Source organism: Sus scrofa, chromosome 10 (genome assembly GCF_054392235.1).
Source record: "Sus scrofa isolate SSC_HxYL_T2T_F1_AM1 chromosome 10, Sscrofa_HxYL_maternal_Yorkshire_Landrace_v2.0, whole genome shotgun sequence".
Lineage (NCBI taxonomy): Eukaryota > Metazoa > Chordata > Mammalia > Artiodactyla > Suidae > Sus > Sus scrofa.
In genome coordinates, this window is record NC_139392.1 from 71,641,399 (window position 1) to 71,647,883 (window position 6,485).

Below are 6,485 nucleotides of genomic sequence, written 5' to 3' on the forward strand. Positions count from 1 at the left end.
CATAGTTGAGTTATACTTTAAAAATCTGGGGAGACCTTTGGCATGATATTTGTTACAGAGGAGGAGAGATTCAAAGAGAGAAGGAACCTAATGAAAGTCACAGTATCCTATAATGGAATAGGAAAATAAAAATAGTCCACCTGTTGTCTTCCTTCCAAGAGGACGCTGGAAGAAGGTGGGAAACAGCTCTACTACACAGGCCGATCCAAGGGGAATCACTTTCCAATCATGGACCGGGAACAGAAAGGGAGAAATACATGTATAGTGCTGTATCTAACATGTTATATTAATTTTTAATTACGTGAGGGATACAGGAAGATATATAACTGTGCAAAATGTATTACATTGTTTCTTTGATGATTAATCTTAAACACAGTCTAGCTACTTTCAAATATGCTTAGAACACTCTGGGCCTGGAGTTTCTCAAGTCCTAATGACTGTTTTTCTCAGAGCCCTGGTATGGGTCACCTTAAGTTCCCATACAGATATGGGATGGACAGTGGCGGCAAGATGGCTCTGTTCTTTTCAAGCTCCCTATTTTCTTTTTCAGCACCCCTACACTGTCTCTGAGAATCAGGGTTTTTTGGAGCCACTGTAGTCGTTAACACAGAACTGTAGGACAAGTTTTTTCTTGAATCTTTTTCTCTTTAAATCTCACAGAGATGTTTTTAAAAGTATAATACTGGACTTCTCATTGTGGCTCAGCAGATGTCAAACCCCACTAGAGTCCATGAGATGATGGGTTCAATCCCTGGCTTCGCTCAGTGGATTAAGGATCCAGTGTTGCTGTGAGCTGTGGCATAGGCTGGCAGCCGCAGCTCTGATTGGACCTTTAGCCTGGGAACTTCCATATGCCACAGGTGTGGCCCTAAAAAGAAAAAAAAAAAAGTATAACACCTATTTTATATGATACATTGACAAGGTTTCACTTACATCCATTACACAGCTCAACAGCTCTGGACAGTAGTTATCATTACCTTTTATCAAATGAGTAAAAGCAAACTCCCAGAGCTGAAATAACTCTCAGAGCCTGAACAGGAGTAGAGGGTAGGAGCAATCTACAAAAGGAGGGGACATGTACCCCTATGTCACCCACCACAGTTTTAACAGCTTTAACTGCCACAGCCACAGCAACTTGGATTCCGAGCCGCGTCTGCAACCTACACCACAGCTCACGACAACGCTGGATCTCCTGTGGCCGGAGATCATACCCACATCCTCATGGATACCAGTCAGATTTATTTCTGCTGAGTCACGATGGGAACTCTCCAGCACACAATTTCTAACACACATTTTCTCCCCAACGACAAGTAACTGTGTTGTCTTATGTTTTTTCTGTTAATTTTTTTTCAAACCTACAATACTTTACATGATTGATGGCCTGTTTGCCCCATTCCTGAAATATCTCTAATATCAATCAGAACAGTAATGAGCAACAGAAAACAATTTGGAAAGTGTTGGATTAAACCATAGTAGAATATATTGCAGTTAAAAAATGTTGGCTTCTTTCTGTACTGAAGTCGGGCCTCATTTTCCATATGCTTCTCTTGCTTAATTTCTTACCTCTTTCTGCTTTTGCTCCGGCTTTGTGAAATATATGATTTAGAGTAGATTCTGAGGCTTGATGGTTGCCCTGAAATCTTCCTTACAGACAGGAGGGTTTTGGTTTGTTGTTAATTTACTTTCTAGTTCCTGCTCAGTAAAAAGGCTGGCAGGTTTTACTGAAGTGACATCTTTATCATAGGCTTATAAGTGTTTTTAAAATAAGATAGGCTCCTCCTGACTATAAAGATAACACAGGCTCATTCTGAGGAGAATTAAAACAGTATGAAATACATAGAGAAAAAAGTTCACCTTTAACCAATGTCTACATATTCATGAACAGCCTTTAAGATATGTTAGATGCCTGCACATTGTTACACGTTTATATGCAGTTTTCCAGAAGACAGGATTGTATCATGTTTTTTCCACAGGCTTACCATCCCCCTGCTCCCAACACACAATTTGCACATTATTCTGTGTCAGTGAATACAGAGGTACATCATTGTAAAGGACCACTTGTATTCCATCTGACGGCTATACTTTAATTTACTCAACCCTTAGTGAAAGATATTTACATTGTTACTAGTTTTCCACAAAAAGGAGCAGTGCTCTAATGAGCATCCTAATTGACACATCTGTGTGTCCTTATCCAGCTAACTGTGCATTGTGTACTTGGAAGTTGAGTTATTGGCTCAAAGAACATAAAGACTTAACACTGGGAATAGGAAAAAGGTCTTCTGTACTATACATTGTTTTTTTTGGGGGGGGGGTTGGGGGTTTTTTTTTTTTTTTTGCTATTTCTTTGGGCCGCTCTCGTGGCATATGGAGGTTCCCAGGCTAGGGGTCCAATCGGAGATGCAGCCACTGGCCTACGCCAGAGCCACAGCAACTCAGGATCCAAGCCGAGTCTGCAACCTACACCACAGCTCACGGCAACGCCGGACCGTTAACCCACTGAGCAAGGGCAGGGACCGAACCCGCAACCTCATGGTTCCTAGTCGGATTCGTTAACCACTGCGCCACGATGGGAACTCCCCTGTACTATGTACATTGTTAATCTCTCTCATTGTTGCCCAAGTAATAATTTTTCACTTATATTTGCATTTCTTTTGATTAGTAAGATTTTTTTCTCTGAAATATTTCTTGATTACCTTTTAATAAATTTTATATGCTTTGCCCTTATTAGCATTATTTTTCATAAATCTTCATATAGCTGAAATAATAGCTCTTTTTCATGTGCCACTCATTTGTCTTTAAAACTGTGTTTAAGAATGAATATGTGTTAATGTTCTTCATGTGTGTGTAATACTAATTCTGTCATATTCTGCAGATTTTTTTTTCTGGTTTGTCATTTACCTTCAAATGAGCTGAGGGGTGAGCTTTTGGAGGAGAGATGTTCTTGCTATATTAAGCCCAGAAGGTGCTTTTTTTTTTTTGTAAATTGACAAGTGATTCTAAAATTGGTATCTAAATGCAAAGAGCCTAGAATAGTCAGAACAATTTCGGAAAGCTGAAAAATGTTGGGTAACCTATCCAAACTAATTTCAGTAATTAATATAAAGCTTCAGTCATCAATGCAATGTGGTATCCGCTTTGGTACAGACAAACAGATCAATGCGCAAAAATGGAGCCATAAGCAAATTGTCAATTGGTTCTTTGACAGAGGTGCCAAGTTAAATCCTCTCCTGAAAGGAGAGTCTTTTCATTAATGATGCTGGGACAACTGGATAACTCTAATGGGAAGAAAATGAACCGCTGTCCACCTTTCCCAACAAATGAAAGTCTATGAATCATAGTCCTAAATGTAAAATAAAGACTAGCTTTGATAAGAAAAACATAGATGCATTTTTTTAATAATCTTGGATTAGGCAAAGATTTCTTACAGAGGATACAGAAAATAAAAATTTTAAAACAATGATAAATGGGGTTCCAAAACTTTAAAAACTTCAGTTCATCAAAATACGCCATTAAGAAAATACATAGAAAAACTCCAGAATGGGAGAATAAATAAACATCAGTTGCACTTTTACCTAACAATGCATGTAGGAGGCACAATTAAAATAATATTCCATTTATATTACAATATATAAAATATCTGAATTTCAGGCAAAATTTCTAATGACAAATAAAAGGAAAAAACTGGAAAATTATAACTTATGCTTGACTGCATACATCATAATAAAGGTGACATCATTTCCTCATTTAGTAAAGACATTTTAATGTAAGACTAGTTCATTTTTCACAGGATATTTTCAATAACTCTTTTTTTTTTTTTGTGTCTTTTTAGGGCCACACCTTCAGCATACGGAGGTTCCCAGGCTAGGGGTCTAAACAGAGCTGTAGCCTCCAGCTTACACCGCAGCCACAGCAACACAGGATCTGAGCCGCGTCTGTGCCCTACACCAAAGCTCATGGCAGCGCCAGATCCTTTACCCATTGAGCAAGGCCAGGGATCGAACCGGCAACCTCATGGTTCCTAGTTGGGTTCGTTAACCACTGCGCCACGACAGGAACTCCTTAACATTTTAAAATGGGATTTCCAAGCCAAGGAAACAGGCTTTATTTTTAGTTTATTGACTATTCTTCATAGTGCATTTCTATCAGGTTGGATTGGGCAATCAGGACTTCTGTAATTGGTCTTGGATTCATTAGTAGCTATTCACACAAACTCAAAAAAAAAAAAGGTTCAGTATACTGGAGTAAAAAGGAGGCAATGAGCAGCTCCAAATACCATAACAAAAAATATAATCTTAAAAAATGTTCAGAAGATGTATGCTTTAGCTGCAGATAAGACACACAGCCCTGTTATTGTTGAAACTGCACTCTGTAGCATGGGGTATCCTAGCAGATACAATGCCTCAGTGGTTATTTGGCTTACCAAAGACTTTGAACTGGAAACAAAGGAAATGTGAGCAGAAGAATCATCAGAAAACCCTACACAAATGACAAGATTAATCATGGATATGGAATCAAGATTGACATTCCAGAATGCCATGCATCCCACCACTCCCACAATCACAGAAGCAATAGCAAGAGTCACCCACAAACAACACAGCGGGTGAGGAATTAACAATAAGGAAACAATGAACATTGCTGTTGATGCAATAATTACATTTCAAACAGTGTTTTCTACTATTGCAGAATACTGATCAAAATATGTGACTGTGTGTTTATACACCATTAGGGGAACTTCACACTCTGTGGCCAAGTCTCAGAACTGGAGTGACATCAGCTCCTTACTGGTTGAAGAAGAAATTCCCATGATCTGAATGAAGGCCCGGGAACAAATGACTTCATGTCATGATGAAATATTAATATCATATCCAAAAAGTGGAAAATATGTTACAAAGTTGGGAATATTGTTCATAAAAATATTCTCGGGAGTTCCCATTGTGGCACGGTGGAAACAAATGCAACAGGTATCCATGAGGATGCGGGTTTGATCCCTGGCCTCACTCAGTGGGTTAAAGATCTGGTGTTGCCATGAGCTGTGGTATAGGTCGAAGTCAAAACACAGATCCTGTGTTGCTGTGGTTGTGGCGTGGGCCAGCAGCTGTAGCTCCAATTCGACCCCTAGCCTGGAAACTTCCATATGCTATGGGTGCAGCCCTAAAAAGCCAAAAAAAAAAAAAAAAAAAAGAAAAAAAAAAACCCAAAAAACTCATCCTTTACATTTTGATAGTCACTTTTCATAAATCACACATGTTCTTGTATCCAAAACTCTGTAAGATTTTTATCCACATAGTTGTTTTTAAAATCTGCCATTTTTCGAGTTTTTGCCTAGCGGCTTCATCCCAGTAGTCAAGAGCTTCAGTAACGATAACCATGACCCTGGGACCATAACTTGAAAAATACTCTTCTTCTACATTAAAATATGGTGAGATACAGGCGTCATCACTTGCCAAATTTCGAAGGTCTAAACCTTCCTGCATGTGGAAACACCCATATATACTAAGTATGAGGCACAGCGTGTACAGAAGCACTACAAAAACCTTGGCCTCTGGTCTTGTGAGAAAAGGACCAAAATAGTCTCTAAGGTAAGGGACAAATTCATTGGATGGATATCATCTGCTTGTTGCTCTGGGAGAGAATTGCATGGGAGACAGCAGGACTTTTTTAATGACAAACATTTTTGGTCGGGAGTTTCTGGCTTCTTCAACCAGCGTAGACAGATCGCTTCTCTTTTACCATCCAAGGCCATAAATGCTCCAAAGCAGGTGATGTTCTAAAGATAACAGAAGAGCAGTGTTGATCCTGTACAGATGCAGAAGTATTGTAAGGACCTGAAAGAGGTCACAATTCCTGTCTCGAGAGCCAGGACATTGGTGATGGTGGTGATTGTAATGGACCCTGCCGCTTTCGAATAGACATCGGACATTGGCTCTTTTAAGTTATCCATGATGTTGGTCTCTGCCAGGCAGACATCAAGATAAACATGTCATCGACCCCAACACCTATTTAAAAAAAGAAACAATCTTCATATATTAACATCCATTAAAAGTTAAAGAGATCAAACCATTTTCTTTGTCCCTCTCTTGAGGTCTTGTTTATCTTGCCCAGTCTCTGTTTGGATACTACTTTCTCCAGTTGCTGCTGAATCCACAACACAATTTATCACTCCTTTCTCTGTCATAACACTGTGTTTTGTACATTCTCCTGTTTGCACATGGCACAGTAGACCCTACTCCCAGTCTCCAGGGAGGGTGTTTTTTATGATGAGTCAGGAAACCTGGCTGACTGGGTGTTAGGTGAAATGGGATTAGCAATGTATCTTCGATTCCATTTGAATACTTGAGAGATGATTTTCTATCATAATCCCTTTTATTCTAATGCACTAACACTGAGCCAACATTCTGCTGCTTCAACTATGAGCTGAATTTATCTATTCCCCAATTAGCATCTAGCTATCACTGTGGTATGATTTGAGCTATACCACATAGTTT

At 39.2% G+C, this 6,485-nt stretch overlaps 2 pseudogenes; both read right to left on the reverse strand.

Moving 5' to 3' along the window:
- Window positions 1–4,084: 4,084 nt before the first annotated feature.
- On the reverse strand, window positions 4,085–5,224 carry LOC146399508 (patched domain-containing protein 3 pseudogene; annotated as a pseudogene).
- LOC100525069 (patched domain-containing protein 3 pseudogene) lies at window positions 5,152–5,979 on the reverse strand (annotated as a pseudogene).
- Window positions 5,980–6,485: the final 506 nt, after the last annotated feature.